The sequence below is a fragment of the Pseudopodoces humilis genome, chromosome 6 (assembly GCF_049639895.1).
Source record: "Pseudopodoces humilis isolate 2021_Gansu_Grassland_sample_001 chromosome 6, ASM4963989v1, whole genome shotgun sequence".
Classification (NCBI taxonomy): domain Eukaryota; kingdom Metazoa; phylum Chordata; class Aves; order Passeriformes; family Paridae; genus Pseudopodoces; species Pseudopodoces humilis.
Window position 1 is genome coordinate 6094873 of NC_142205.1, and position 15785 is coordinate 6110657.

The window sequence follows — 15785 nt, forward strand, 5'->3', positions numbered from 1 at the left end:
CACTTTTAGGGGATTTCTGGAAGGGGCTGTTTATGTTGGCCAGTGAGATGTGGTGCATGAGTTCTGTCCAGGAATGATTGACACATGTCTAACCTTCTGAAACATGACCCAGCACCCTGGAGAAACTGTGGCTTTTGCCTCTTGATCCAGCTTTTTTAAAAAGGGAAAGAATCCTGGGGCATGTGTAGGCTCCTGGGGTTACTCTGCCTTGGAAGACTAAACTCAGGTACAGGTGTGAGAATCAAAACCTGGAACTCAATAACTCTACCTATTGAAAGAAAAAGTTTGTTTTTTTTTTCTTAAGTATGTTTTAAAATCTGCCAAACCTTCTCTTACCTGGACAATGGGTCCCTCTCAGGCAATGGAGATGGACAAGTGTGGGTTCCCATGCTGGCTCATGGACTGCAAGAAGAACAACAGGAACAGTGCAGTAGGAACCGTGCAGGGTCCGTCCCTGGATCTGTGATGGCTTTAGGCTGAGAGTGTGAGGGGAAAAATGTGAATCTTGGCAACTGTCCCTGATTTAAAATAACTGGGAAACACTGAGCCGGGAGGTTGAAAATACATCTCTGGGGTTTCTTTCTCCAGAAGGAAAAACAGCATCAGACTTTAACTGAGACAAGTGTTTGAAAGAAAAAAAGGGAACAGCTTAGTTATCAGACACTGACTGAAATAACAGCAGTGAGGAATAACCCTGAATGAATTTTAATGGTGCTTTGATTTGGATCTTTTTCTTTGTGTATATACAGGTGCTTTCCCTTTTACCTCTGCAAGGGAAAGGCAGATACTATGAAGTGGGAAATAACCACAAACTGCAAACCCAGTAACTTGTCTGAGGGACATGAAAAATGCTACAAAGTAATTGAACAGGTTTTCTGCTGTAATGAAACGTGTGTTAAAACTGACTCAGGGCTTTCTGTCTGTGGCATGTGTTGGGGGGTATTTACAAGACGGATATTGAGGCAGAGCTTGAGGAGGATGGCAACATCTGAGAAATTTAATATTGCTCTTGGTGAGGAGGTCAGCAAGTGAGCAGTGGCTTTGGTTGGTATGATGAGCACAGCATAAGGCAAAGTTGTTATGATAGCTGGTGTGATTTTATTATTATTTTTTTTTTAGATTGAGGTTAGTGCCTGGAAGTCCTCATTGCACCAAAGCACTGTTGTTGTGGTAAGGGCTGTCAAACTCAGAACGAAGAACAGACAGCTACAGTGTTAAATGCAGCAGCTCTTTGGATAGAGACTTTGTTTTCCTCTGACAAAGGGCCTCTCCCCTCAGAATGCTGAGGTACCCTTGCGCCCTGTACAAAGCAGATGTTGCCCTGATAAGGATTTCTTGCTGCTGCTACAATACAGACCCACCAGGCCAATAATTCTGTCCCCAAACCTTGTTTCAGTGCCCAAGGTGAAACAGATGCAAACATTTGTCCATGCACAGGCTGGAGCCTTGCGCTGAACACCCATCACAGTTCATCTGCCTGAATTGCAAGTCCAGTTGTCCCCTCTCTGCTGGGCACAAGGCATCATTGACTTCAGGGAGAGATGGCATTTCACCATGCTTATTTTTTATGGAAACAACCATCAAAAGTCCTGGAATGGAAAAAAAAATTACACAGATTATTCAAGCATTATTACTGTTATTAGCATCCTCGTCATCATCAGTGTTTTCATCTATGCTACCAGCAAGGTCTGACTACTCCCAGGTGTTGTTCCAGAGCCTGCTGGAACCCACCACAGGTTTCCACCTTCTAGAGAGGTGGAAAAAACAACCAACCTAGAATCTGTGAGAAGGAAAGAGAATTGAGAGAGGCAAGTTTTCACACAGTTACAGAAAAAGAGATCTTCCAAAAGATTTCATTTTCCTTGCAAAAGCTTCTGGTGGTTGTTGAAAGGGCATTTCAGTGGAAGAGGGCCAGGCAGCCCTAGGCAGAACCAACACCCTCAATTGAGAAAGATTTTTCAAACAGCAGTACTGTTAAGAAGTAATTAAAGTCAAATAAAACACGGAAAATAGTGTATGACACATCTATTTGAATTCATCCCAGTTTGGATCCAATAAAACCCATGTAGCACAACACTGGAGGCACACAAGGGGAGGTCCAAACCCAAGGATTTCAGTGCCATTTTGCAACTAGAGAAGTCTCTGTTCTCAGACACCATTTTTCCAAATGTTTAGGCATATACACCTGGGGGTTGCTTGTACTTAAAGAAATACTTGCTGAGGGCCTTCCACTATTGGAGTTCCCTTTGCTTTATTCCTCTGCTTGCCCTGCAGTGTTATCTTGAGCAAAACTTGAAAATAAAGGGGTAATTCTGGGAGCCCAGCTGTGTCACTTCAGGTTTTGTTAGGTGTTGAGGAAAACTTGTGAGGACTCTCAGAGGGAGAAAGGGTCAGGTCAGATGTAGAAAGGCACTCACCCTCTATCAGAATGGCTTATAATGCCAGGGCAGCTCCCCAGGGAATGTCTGTCTGTCCGTCCTTCCCTCTGGGGTTGACAAAAGGCTGATTCCTTCCCCCAACTGTTCTCTCTGTTGCATTACAAACACAGCTCTGAAAAGCAGCCCTTGGCCTTGAGACAGCTCTTCTCTTGCTAGCTCCTTCTACCCATCAATTAATGTCAAGCAAAGGTGTTTTGTAACTATTCTATAACTTTTTCAAGAGCAGGACCTTCACGTCTTTGCACAGGAGAAGTCCAACTCCTCTGTGAGGTGGCTGCCAAAATGCACAGTGCATGGTGAGGTAGGTGTGAGAGCAAACAGAACTTCTGCTTTTCATGAAAGAAGTGCTCCCTAACATCCAAATTCTTCCAAGGAGACTTTATCCAAAAAGAGCATCTATTTTAGAAGTGAAGATGAGGACAAAACCTCTTTATCCTCCTCATCAGGACAGTGGCATTTATGACCAGCATCAGTAGTGATCAGAATATCTTCATCCATTTCTGATGAGCTTGAAAACCTGGTATGAAGAGCTGGTGACTTTACCTGGATTCTATCCCAATTCCATTCCATTCTCATTCCTACTGTGAGCAAGCAGCATTTCGAGCCATTGTTCACCCTTGTAGCTCTTGGCCTGTGCAGTGGGTGTGAAATGTGAGGAGTGAATTATGAACAAATAATTAAAAACCTTACATGGCAGGGTATTTCCTGAGAGGGAACAGCAAGACGATAGTGGGGGCTTTGAGACCATCTCTTACCCACTCACCCTCTCCTCTTGCACCAACTTCCAGCAATTCGGCTGCATGTTTTTTTTAGGAACTAACTTCCACCCAAAGACTACTGAATTTTTCTTACATGCTGGGTTCTGTCAGAGCTGATAAGGCAGCAGCCAGCCTGCAAAGATAACACAAGGTATCAGGGCTGCTCGGGTTTTTCTTTATTTGGATTTTTTAGCAAGCATTTGACAGACGCTGAGAGCTGTCTGGAGACTTTGCGTTTAGTGGGTCCCCCCTGCTTTTCTCTTTGTCTTTAGTACCAAAATGCTTTTAGGTTGATTCGGAAGGAAAAAAAGGTCTGATGGAGCTGGGGAATTAGTGGTGTTTACTGAAGGGAGTGGGGAAGGTGGGCAGTGGGGCCTGGATGCCGAGGGTGCCTCTGGGATCTGTTGTTTTGATGTTTCCACTTGGAAAATACTCCCCCTAAAACAGGGTTTAAAGGGGGTGAGAAGAAATACAGAGTCGCTCTAAATGCCTGATCACTGGCAGGAATGTGTAAAGGTGTATGAAAACCTGTGATTAATTGTCTTTTCAACTTCCCCCTGACTCCCACTCCCCTTTTCTTGCAGAGTTGTCCCTGTTTGGGCTGCTGGCTTTTGTTAACCTCTGAGGGAGTGTTTACGCTTGGCTTATGTTAACCAGAAGGGAAAAGTTTCCAGTCAGAAATTGATCTATCTGCTGATGCTAATAACTTTGTAATAGGGAGTTTGTAGAGCAAAGCAGATGTGGATGGAAAACAGCCCATGCCCTTACACAGAGATGTCTTCTGTCACCCTTTGAGTGAGATATTGGGGTTCAGTTTTAGCCCAGGTGAGCCCTTACTGAAGTAAGATGTTGCCCCCATGCTCACCTCTTTGTTATGACCCCATGTGTCCCCAGTTTTGTAGAATCATAGAATCCTAGACTGGTTTGGGTTGGAAGACTCCTTAAAAACCCTCTTGTTCCAACTCCCTGCCATGGGCAGGGACACCTTCCACTAGGTTTCCCTCTCAGCGTGACCTTGACCACTTCCAGAGATGATGCAACCTGTTCCAGTGCTTCACTACCCTCACAGGAAAGAATTTCTTCCTAATATCTTGCCTTCTGTCTGATGCAACTCTGTGGATGGTTGTACCATGGGTCAGATTAGGACATAGATATGACTGGAAATCCTATTTAAAAAAACAAAAAAGGAACATCTAAAACTCATGGCATAGCCCTGCAGCACTGGATTTTATATACCTGGCTGCTGCCTGAGGTACCCCTCAGGTGCTTTGTACCAAGCAGGCTGTTACTTGCTGATATTTAATATTCATCGCTTTGTCAGTGGTGTTTCGCCATGGCTGGAATTACAACGCCAAACTAAGTCCCCTTTTCAAATTTCAATGCATTTTGTGGGCATGCTTTAATTAATTTTCAGAGCACTGCTTGGAGGAGCATATTTTATGCCTACAGTATTGTGAAGGCATCACACACAAACCTCACAGAGCGGGTCAGGAGCGGCGTGGCAACACTGGTTTTGTTACGTGCTTCTGCCCAGCAAATCTTTCTTGCTCTTTAATGTAACCTGTTGCATATGAAATTAATTTCCAACATGCATTTGCTTACAAAATAGCATTCTTCACACCAGCAATCTATAGCAGTAGAAGAAACCACTGCCAGATGTCTATATTTATAGAAAACCGGCATGTTCTGTCTGGCGATGACAGAATATTTCAGTGTATTTATGAAGTGCTCGTGTTTTTAGAAATATTGAAATCCAGTCAATATCAGTAGAATCTTGCTTTTCTTATTTCAACCAGCAGAACATGTTTCTTTGGTAGATACAGTACTAAAAACCTAGGAAAAAAGCTTTCCCTACCCCTCTGTCGTCACTGGTTTATTTGTTTTGGTTTTACTTTATTTCAGCTTCACAGACCTCATTTTAAAGGGACATCTCTGGTTTTAAACAAACATCATTAGAATCTCATGAAGGTTTGACTATATACTTCTTCATCAGGCATTTTTACTTGAGAGATAACTGCTCATAAAGCTGAAAGAATAATTTTCACTCTAATCAAAAGTCATACAGCATTTTTCAGTTTTCAGACTCAGGTGTTTCTTTTTGCTTAGATTGCCCTCTTTTGGGTTGTTATTGTGCAAAGGGTCTCACATTTGAATCTGAACCCCTTGAATATTAAATTTGGATCAAGCCAGAGGTGTTGGAGGGTGCAGAACCTGGCGTGGTTGGTGAAGCCCAGCAGAAAGAGTGTCCTACAGACAGTTCAGTTGTTTTCCAGACTGTCTGTAAACAGCTCTATTGAGCCACTCAGTGCCTCAGGGTCAAGGTTTTTGCTTATATTCCTGACATGGACACTGGAGAGTTTTCAGAACTAAAGTTTGCAGAGATCTGGACAGATCCTGGTCGGGAGGTGCTGTTGGGAGCCAGGGCTACAGACCTGGCAGTAAATAAATGGAAGGGATTTAGATAGGTGCCTTCACATATTTGGGTAACAAATGAGGAGCTGTACAGAAATGTAAGCAAGAGGGGCTCCTTGTGGGATTTACCACTGGAACACAATTGCTAATCTGTGCAATCTACAAATCAAATTAATTGGGTTTGCTCAGGCTGTTGCTCACACAATTGCTAAGCACAGTAGCTTGAAGGCAATGAGGGTTTGGCCTCCCAATCTCTGCTGCGTATTTGTTTTTTTTTGCAGCAAATGCCTTTGATATATGTAAGTTATATTTCCGTACATTACAAATGATAGATTCCTCCCCCATATCCTGTGACAGCCTTCCCTGGAGACAGACAGTCTGTGTTGTTTTAGCGAGATGGAGAAAGATTAACGGGAAAGGTTTTGCTAGTGTTTGCAAAGACTTTTAGCAAAAGGGAAAGGTTTGGATAGAGGATTTAGTGAGAATGAAAAAGCGTTTCTGAAAACTCCTGCCTGCCCACAGGGCTCCCCTCACTGCCTCCTCTCTCACGCTGTCTTCTGTCTGTAAGGAGCATCAGGACAGTCCGGAGGAACCCACGGGCTTGGCTGCCTCCCCGTGCTCCTGCTCAGGTAGAACTAATCCCATTGCATCTGCAGGTCTGCAGATGATTTTGTGACCCAGCTGTGCTGGTGCATTGAGTCTGTGGGTGGGCAGGGAGCCTCTGCACCACTGGGGAGTGTGAGGAGGTGGGTGCAAGTGGGGAAGGGGCTCCAGGGGACCCCTTTGTCCTCTCCATGGGGCTCACCCCACCAGGCATGGGAATGCTGTCCTGCAGCCTGAGGCCAAGGCACCATGCTGAGCTCATGTGTCCATGTCTGAGCTGCCCTCAAAGCTGATGGGGGTGTTGGTAAGTAGGGCATTGAGCCAGTATTGACCATCTCTCTGTAGACAGTTATGAGACTTTGACACCTCAATTTAGATATACCCAAGAGCTGAGTCCTGGCCATATTTAAGTTTCTGGGATATCTAATAGTGATGCTGCTATAGTCATATATAGCTTATGCATATCTGCATGCAGTGCCAGTAATTAAAGCCTACAGGTAAATCACAGGCAAGTCCCCACAGAGCTTTTTTTCCCCTCCAATGAGTTTTAGAGCTGAATAGGCTCTATCTCACTCCATAGCTGCTTAATATTCTCAGCCATTCTTATCCAGAGCTCCCAGCTCCTCCCTGCCAGGTGTGCCTGAGGACACATCACGGTTAAACATCCAAGGATGTTCCTGTGATATGTATTCCTATGTGTTTTGGTCACTGTCAACAAACCAGCTGTGACTGGAAGCTTCACACACCAGCTCCTTGCTCCTATGTAATACGTATTTAAGGGAAGAAGTGGTTTTCTTTCCTCCTGGTGATCAATTTATACCCCAGAGTGAGAAGGATTAATAGGCCTTGGGGCTTTCTCATCACCATGCAGGAATTAGCATCACAAGCAGGAGGGGCTCAGAGGTCTGACCTGCAACCTTGTGTGGTGTTTTCATTGTGAAGCACAGACAGGATGTACAGTAAATTAGGTTCAGGCAGTTCTGCTTGCTGAAAACAACATCATTTCACAGTGACCCTGAAAACAACTTTTTTTTTTTTTTTTTAGAGTCCTAGCAGAGGGACTGTAGCTGGATCCAGGAGGAGGAGTTGTGGGTGGTGGATCAGGAGCTGGAAGCAAAACTTTCCTCTCTGGGTTAGTGCTGCAAATCCTGCCCTTGCTGACAAGGCTGGTGACGCACGCAGAGGACTTGGTGGCCTTCACCGTGGCCTGATACAGGGCTGATAGAGCAGCTCCTGCTTTGTGTGAACTGGAAAAGATGGACACCATGGCCTGGAGTCCCACTGTCACGAAAGGGGGCATCCAGTCGAGGCAGCAGATGGAAAAAGCCAGCAAGAGAAAGTGCTCTGTGCACAGCCCCAGCGGTCCCTTTGACAATGGGAGCAAGAGAAGCTTGTCCAGCTCCTGCTGTGCTGCAGAGCAGGATTTATTTATCCCACTCTACCTGTGTGGGATTGAGATGCTTCATGCCCTAAAAGGACCTTTTCCTCCTGTAAAGAGAGATGAGGGACCCCTCAGGTGCCTCTGCTCTGTGTGTCAGAAGTTAGAGGTGAAGGATGGGATCCGGCTTTGAGTGTGTTCTGGTGTAAATCAGGAATGGCTTCTTCGAAGTGGAAAAGGAAAGGCTAATTTAAAGCCAATATATGTGAATTTACCCTCAGGCTTCAGTGAGAGTTAGAAGGATTAATATGTAAGTCAGTCCATTTCCTTACACAGGCAAAACTTTTCCTTATGGCACGAGATTCAGCTCATTGCAGAAGGCTCAGGTACCAGCAAACCCCTCTCTGAAAGGGAGGCATAATGTCTGTAGACATTGTGTTGCCTGCCTGTCTGCACAGGGAGAAGTGTCATGGTAAATGAATCCATTACCCAGGATTGTTGATATAACACCTTTCTTCTACCTCTGAAAGAAGCTTCCTTTTAGGTCTTTAAATCTGTGTTATCTTCAGCTCCCTGGGTGTAATTGAGGGATTTGGGGATTAGAGGATGGAGCCAACGTCACTGCTGCTTTTCTGCATTTTTGGAATGTGAGGGAAGAGGTGTGGGGGTGGAATGGTTCTCGAGTGTGCAGTTTATTGGTGTGTCTTTGGTAGAGTTTTATGGCTTTGTTGAGCTGTATGATTTATTAACACCGCCAGAGACTGTATTAATGATTATTTCACATTTCGTGAGATCTTAGTGGGTCCTGCCCATGGGAAGGTCAGAACGAAGGGGCATTTCACATAGTACTGCTTTACTTACAATAACAACTGATAACGAGCCTAGAAAATAAGTAAGTTCCTTTGACTTCAGGGTGCGTTATCTTGCAGCAGATATCAACACAACCTTCCAGAGAGAACTGCTGACCCTTTGCTGTGTGTTGTCAGATCTCTAAGAAAGTGTCATGGCAAAACCTGCATGCACATATGCACTTGGAAGTGCTTTTACTTGCTTGGGAACAGGCACTCCAACATCATTTATTCCTGGCAGATTCAGTACTCTCCGCTAGGCATGCGGGATTGTGGGGTTTGCTTGGGAATGAGCAGAGCCAGCTGGCATGAAAAAGGACTTGTTAACATTTGCTTTTCTTTTGCAGGGGTATTCTTTAGTAAAAGTCAACCTGGCCCACTTGGTACCTTCCAGAGGTAAAGGGCCAGTCCTCAGTCTGGGTCCAGCTAGTCTCAGGTTCACACCTGATCCATTGACTATTCCTGGTGCATGTTCAGAGTTCTCTGAAAAACATGGATGTTTTTTGACTGTAACTTCTGCACTGAACAGCACCTGAAGCTTTAAGAAAATCAGTGATTATTACAACTCTGTTAATGGAAAAAAACCAAACATCTGTTAGCAGAGAACTCCATTTTGGGTGATGGCACCCAGGATTGTAGACGCATTCTGTTGTGGATTTGGTTAGGCTGTCTCGGAGCGACAGCTGTCTGTGGGTCAGCCTTGTCCTTCCAGCATCTGTACTAGTGGAGATAAGACAGCAATCACCCCTCAGCTCTCACTGCTTCCAAAGCTGATTTTACAATGTTTTTTTAATTTTTCACAGGCTACCGCTGGCCAAGCGGAGACATTCCTTGTCTGTTATTCATGGGCAGAAATGCTTGATTAGGGCTCCTCTTCCTGGAAACATCAGTGAAGCTGATGCCCTGGATCCTCTTCCACAGATAAGATTAAGAGCATGGAAATAGGCACGCTTCTGGCAGTGGTTTTTACTGGCTCTGGGTGGTAATTGCAGAGAGGGTATTTTGGACGATGAGAAATTTGCTGTATCATTTGTCAAGCACCGTTCGCTGGTGGGTTCTGGGGGCAGAGAACTCACCTAATTGACATGGATTTTTCTTTTTTCCACGTTGTTTCTTTGGCTGGCAGTGGCTGTGAGGGTTGCTGCTGAGAAGGGAATGAGTCACTCATTTGTTTGAAGCAGTGGAGAAAGGTTCTCCGTGTTCCCACTGATATTAAACATGAAGCTGTGATGTCGGTGGTTTCCTTTCCTCCTGCTTTCAGTTGATTTGGTTTTCATATCAGGTCAGGAATTCATGTTTGCTGCCTTTGAGGAGGGAGGTTTTGGGTAGTCTTTAGCTCTTTCTGGCTGCCCATCCCAAGCTGCTGCCCTCAAAGCCCAGTGGAGTCTGTCAGCTGGGGATATTTTCAGTTGCTGTTTTTGTGGACAACCTGCCTGAGCTCTCAGCCTCATGGATCTATTTTACTTCACTTGTTTTTATTAAAATCAGTGACCATTGCAACCCTGGAAGGCAGCCAGGCTTTATTTCATGGCATCACAATTTGAAGGATGCGAGGATCAGCGTGTGCCATTAGAATGGCTGGTCTGTCCTGGCTGGCACAGAGCTGGGAGCTTCATCTGCTGGATCTCTAATGGGGGCACTAACCTGTGTTTGATTAAGTCTGTTCTAGCATCTCTCTATATGATTATTTCCCTGCAGGCAAGTAAAGGGTGCAGGTGAGACTCTTATAACTGGTAGTCTTCTCTCAATAAGCAGGAAACTTAAATTTCCCAGTTTTTGTCATTATAATCCAACTGACGTTACCCCAGTAGGTTTTTCCTCTTCAGGGTGTCTCGCTCAGGAAAATGCAGAAGTGATTCCCCTGGTGTAGGAGGACTGGTCCATGAGAAAGCTGCTTTTCCTGCCCAATAGTGATGTAGCAGACTGCATCCTCCTCGCTTTCACTCCCCACAAGTAAATTTTCTTCGGAGTAGTCACCTGGGGACACATGTATGCATATTTAAAATAAGAACAAAAACCCCAGCCAGTGTCTTGTAAGCGCTTCTGTTGGCTGCTGGTTCTGCTGAAAGCTGGAACAGCAGATTTCACTCTCCAAGTAAAACTGGTCCCCCGAGGGGCACAGTTCCACCTGACATCAGCAGCGCCCCATGGTTCCCCCATTGTTTTTACTTTTGCTGTGTCTGTAATTAAAGAAACAAAACCATCCCATCCTCACCCCCACAGAGACCATATGTGGAAGCCACTCTCTGTGCTTGATGCAAATGCAGAAAATGTGTCTGGAAATAGATTGCAAATGATGTAAAAGCTGTGCTCGTCAAAGGAAAAAGCCAACCCAGTTTGCCCTCATGGTTCTGGAAGGGATTTTGTCTTGTGCAGAATGTGTTTCCCCCTCATCCCCCTCCTCTCCCCTGGAGCTGTAAGTCTCCTTTTGTTAGGCCACTGTCGTGGAGCTAAATCCTGGAAACGTAATTTATTCAAAGTGTTCTGCACACATGTAAATGGGCAAAACTTATTGACAGCTGAGTTAAAGTATCTCTTTCTTCTGCGTAACAAGGCACTTTTGCTGGATCTTTGAGCCGCTGGCTTTGTTCCTCAGGCGGGTGAAAAGAGCTTGTGGGGGGAGAAACAGGCACACAGGGAGAATGGCTCGTGTGTGTGTTGTGTGTCTGCACACTCAGATTTGTGGGGGAACACGGTGGCCGCACCTCTCCCCATGGAAGGTGTAGGATAAAAATCTCAAATTTTTATCTCAGCATATTTTTGATGTAAGAAGACACTGTCTGTGTCCCTGGTCCTTTGAAAGGCTCCAAGTGGCTGTGTGTCCACCTTTAATTGTGGGAAATGACAGATCCCAAAAGGATCATGGTATTTGTCTATTAAATTCCAAGCACACAGCAAATTCAGCTGAACTTTCTGCTGCTTAAGCACTACTCTTTCCTCCTCCATAGAAGGCCTTGAATTAGCTAATTAAAATCTAGGGGAGAGAGAGAACAGCCTGCAATGGAGTGAACTCACAAGATTTCTGAGGTCATTGCTGGTACAGAGTTCCCTCACTCTGTCCCATGAAAAGATTTTTAAGTATTCATTGGAAATCTCCCATGGATTTAACTTCTTCCTTTGTTTTCCTTTGCAGTAAAAGCTTGATTGAAAGTGGCTGTGGCAGCAGTAATGCCTGGCTGAGTTTGGAGAAAACAAGCTCTAGGCCCATTTAGACATTTCATTTGAAAGCAGCTTCCATTATCTCCTATTAGGAGCTGTGGTTAGTAAGGAGCAGGGTGAATACATATGTGTGTTCATCCATTATGACTTCTTTGTCAAATTTTTTTTAATCACTGTGTTTTAGGAAGAGGTGAGATTATTTTTTTTAATGTAGGTAATTAATGTCTGATAAACCTGACTCCAGTTTTCTTGGGATATCTTGGATCAAGGATCTTGACAGTAATGAGTTCATCCCAGAGTTAAAATACAATTTATTATACTCTATCAATTAATCTTTTAGAATATCATCCGTATCCCATGAAAGAAAAATGACAAAAATTTGGGTTCCCCCCCGCCCCATACTTAAGTTTTTTTGGTTTTTTTCTGGGAGACACAGTTCTTAAAACTTGATTTACATGCTGGAATTTAAGGTGTTAATTTCTATGGCCTGCTGAAAGCTGCATCATGTGTTCCCAAATGTTTTCTGAGCCTTAGTTAACACAGGTGAGGTTTTGAGAAGAAGTGCTGAGTCCCAGCAGTGCAGCCCCTCTCACTTCAGTGGGACTGGAGGAAGGTTTTGAGTTTGTCTTAGCAAAGGTGGAGCAGATCAGTGGACAAAATGGAGAACTTTTTTATGTAAGGACATGACTGGAAATGTTTTCTCTTAACCCCAGAGCAGGTAGGGCACATGGAGGCAGTACGGGGTTCTGCAGTATATCTTCAGCAGGGAATTGCAAGGGGGAAATTCTGTCTTACCAACTCATGCCTGAAGCATGCTCTTTGTGTTGGGACAAAGAACTTTTTGTCAGCAGAGGCTGTTTCATATAAAAATGGTATTTTCCATTGAGTTTCATTTTGGAGGCCCTTCTCTCCCCGCATCCTTTCCTGCTGCTGGCTGTCTGCTGCCATCTCACTCTTCTCTGCCTGCACTGGGCCAGCCAGACCCATTGCACTACTGAGAAACAATGCAACAGAGTATTTTCAGGTGGTTTGATGACCTGAATCTTCCTTCTCACCACGCTGGAATGACCACACAATGGGGGGAGGAAGGAGTCAGTTTGATTTTTGCTTTACTGTTGCTTTGAATTTAAATCTCTCCAAGTTCATAGGGCCATCCAAATGCTTTTGTGGTGCTGTTGGGGGTTTCTTCGTTTCATCTTTGCAGTCTGAGCCTGAGTGGGGAAGATCCCAGGCCTCTTGAGTTCTTCATGGAAGTGAGAGATGCTATGGTGCCTTGTGCTTTCTATTTTTGTTGGGCTAATGATAGGGAAATGCCTCTTGCTCTTCAGATTGATAGGAGGAAACAGCTCCCAAAAATACCCTTTTTGTGGGGCTTTTCCCTGTCTGCAAGGAGATGTTGGGAATGCTCTCTGCTGGAACACAATCTGTGCTAGAAGTGAACTGAAGTGTGTGGGGAAATGCAGTCAGTCTGCACTCCCAGAGTCTGTCCAAGGCAGTGGAAGGAGTAGGATGAAACCCATGGGAATCTCAGGCCAGCACTGCAGGTTCTGCCTCTTGGGTCATCCTTGTTTTGACCAGGTAAAGTGGACTTGGGATCATGTTAGGCCTTGTTCACCAGTCACACAAAGCGTCCTCGAATTGGAGGTTACCTTTGAGTTGCGTAAGGATTTCACTCTGCTGGGCAAAGCAGGGAGCATTAAGAAGGGACAGCAAGCAGGGAGGACCTCCAGAAGTCTGGGATGGATTTTAGTCCTACACCATGATGAGCAAGAAGATGGCTGAGTCTATCTTTTGTACTCTTTCACAAGTGAAACTCCTGGGCTGACCAGGCAGTATGCTCTGAGGATTGATGTTAAATAAGCCCAAACCAAATTACTCTGTGAAGCCTCATTCTTGAGAGGGTGTTGATGCTGTCAGGCTTGGACAGGGCCTCCCTGTGGTGGCTCTGGCTTCTGTCAGCTTTATGACTGTAGCCATGAAATTAGCCATTTAACCATGTAATGACTTTTTATTTCATTTAATCTTCCAAAAAGTGCTATTTGTGCAAAAACACCAAGAGTGCTGTGGTTTCTAATGTAGCCTTTCTCTGGCTCATTTCCTGCCCAGCTGTTGTCCTCTCCAGCCCCTGTCTCCTGGCTGTGAAGGTCACACCTGCACATCTGCAGTGCCCACCTCAGCCTGCTCTGCTCCTCATGGAGCTGGAGCCAACCATGGCTGTGACCATTAGGCTCCTGGCTTCCTTCAGCCCTCAGTGGCCATCAGAGCTTTATCTCTGGACCTGGTGTCTGATGAGGCTGTCATGGGGCAGGAGCACTTACTGGAAAATGATTTATACTAATTAGGCAGCCTGAAGGTTTCTTGTGGAACAGTAGGAGGGAAGACACAGAGGTCAGTTGTCTTTATTCTCCAAAAAGCCATCATCACCTGATAAAGATTCAACTGCTTTAGGTTTTGAAGAGGATGTTTCATGCTGCTTCAGCCAAAGCAGGGAGTGAAGACTTCAATCTAGTGACCTTTGTTCTCTAAAAGAGCGTGTCAAGTTTTGGCTGTGCTGCTGGCCTTGACTTTTAATTGTTGTAGAGGATGTGAGATCAGCCCCAAGCCTTTGTGCTGCAGCTTACCCGGTGAGAGGGGGGAAGTGCACACCGCTGCCACAGTTTAATGTGAAAAAAACACAGGCAGCCTCCCCTTCCCCCCAAATAATGAGCTACCTCTTATCAGCAAAAATTAAAGCAAGAGAAGAACAAGAAGAATGTTAGGGATGGGAAACCTGATTATATCAATAGCTGTGTTTTCATGCAGATTGTTACACCATGATGCACGAGGGGGTTGCCCTGACTTTACCTTGTCTTTAGCATAAACTTCATCCCCATCAGAAGGGGCAAATCCCCGTTCCCTTGCACAATGGCTGCATGTGCTTGTGGGGTATCTGAATTTGGCCTGACAAAGTGGCCTAATCCCCCCTCATGCCTCAGAACCGCTTCTCACCCCGTTGTGATCCAGCTGAAGCTGATGGGGCAGAGAGAGGACAGAGTGGGAAGGGTTTTTGAAGGACCAGCATGATCTTGTATCAACATTGATCTCTGAGACTGATTTCTCTGCCTTGCTGTCTGTCCATTGTGTGTTACTCTGCTGGAGGGAGGATACCTGTGGTGGTTTGCAGTCACCTTTAGAAGCGTGTCTGTACATGGGGTGCCCTGTGGTCCACATGGGGCCACCTAGTGATGCTCCGTGCCTCTTCAGTGTGCCATCCTCTGGCTACCTGGCATCCTGCCCTTGTCCCATGGGCTAGTGTTTGCAAGGAGGTCCTTGAGAGGTGCCCTGTGCTCCACTGTCTTTTTTAGACAGCAGGAATGATTTACACCCTTTTTATGCCTCTTTGGCCCTTTTACTTGACAGAAAAGCACTAGAGCATGACTAAAATTTTCTTTGCTTCCCTGCAAGGAAGAGGCTTCCCTGAAAAAAAGGAGGTGCTTTTTCCTTTATCCCCAGCATGGCAGCCCTCTCACTCGTGATGGGGGGCAGTCATTTCTGGCTGACCTCACCAAGGATAGTCCCCAAAGTGTTGACTAGTTGCTATCTTGGTTTCAGGGCTGCTGAGATGCGTCTGGCAGGGAACAGCACTCGGGAACTGTTTTTTTCTGGACAAATGTCTCCTTACAACCTTGCTGCTCACGTGGGTTATGTGATTTCCAAGCTGGCTGGGAGCCTGGAAGTGAACTCATAGGCCTCAAGGAGCAATAAGTGCTGTGGTGTTTTAGCCAGCCCAGCCAAACTCAGCGTGCAGACGTGTGTGTGTGTGTGTGTGTGTTTATGTGAGTGTGTGAGAGCACTTTCCAGCAGACCATCTATCTGTAATGATAGCCTAGCTCCACTCACTTGTGGTTATCAGCAGCGATTTTATGGTCCCATCAAAAAACGCAAGCCAAAAAGGAAATACCCTCCTGAAAACAGCCTGTTCTAAACTGCACATGTCACCTGTGGGTCTGTGTGAGTGGAACAAGTCTCTCTCAAACATAGCTTTTCGTGACAAAGGGTCTGCTGGAAAAGCTGAGGATCGAGCTGGAGCCTTTACATCAGTGAGGTGTGTCCAGGTGATCAATCCACCTCTGAAATCAGCTCCCATTCCTCTTCCAGGCTGCCCTCTTTGCAAGGGTTGTGCAAGGAGATTTGAAGGCAGCTGCCTGTG

General features: G+C 45.4%; 1 protein-coding gene across 5 annotated transcripts in view; it reads left to right on the top strand.

Annotated features, from left to right (window-relative positions):
- Positions 1-15785, top strand: part of FGFRL1 (fibroblast growth factor receptor like 1) — a 171937-nt gene that overhangs the window by 13049 nt on the left and 143103 nt on the right. Inside the window, exon 1 of one of the 5 annotated variants that reach the window (XM_088056363.1) lies at positions 7328-7343. The exons of the other annotated variants lie outside the window; for them this stretch is intronic. The gene's annotated coding sequence lies outside the window, so the exon portion shown is untranslated. Of the gene's footprint in view, positions 1-7327; positions 7344-15785 lie in introns of those variants that run through there. 5 annotated transcript variants of the gene reach the window in all.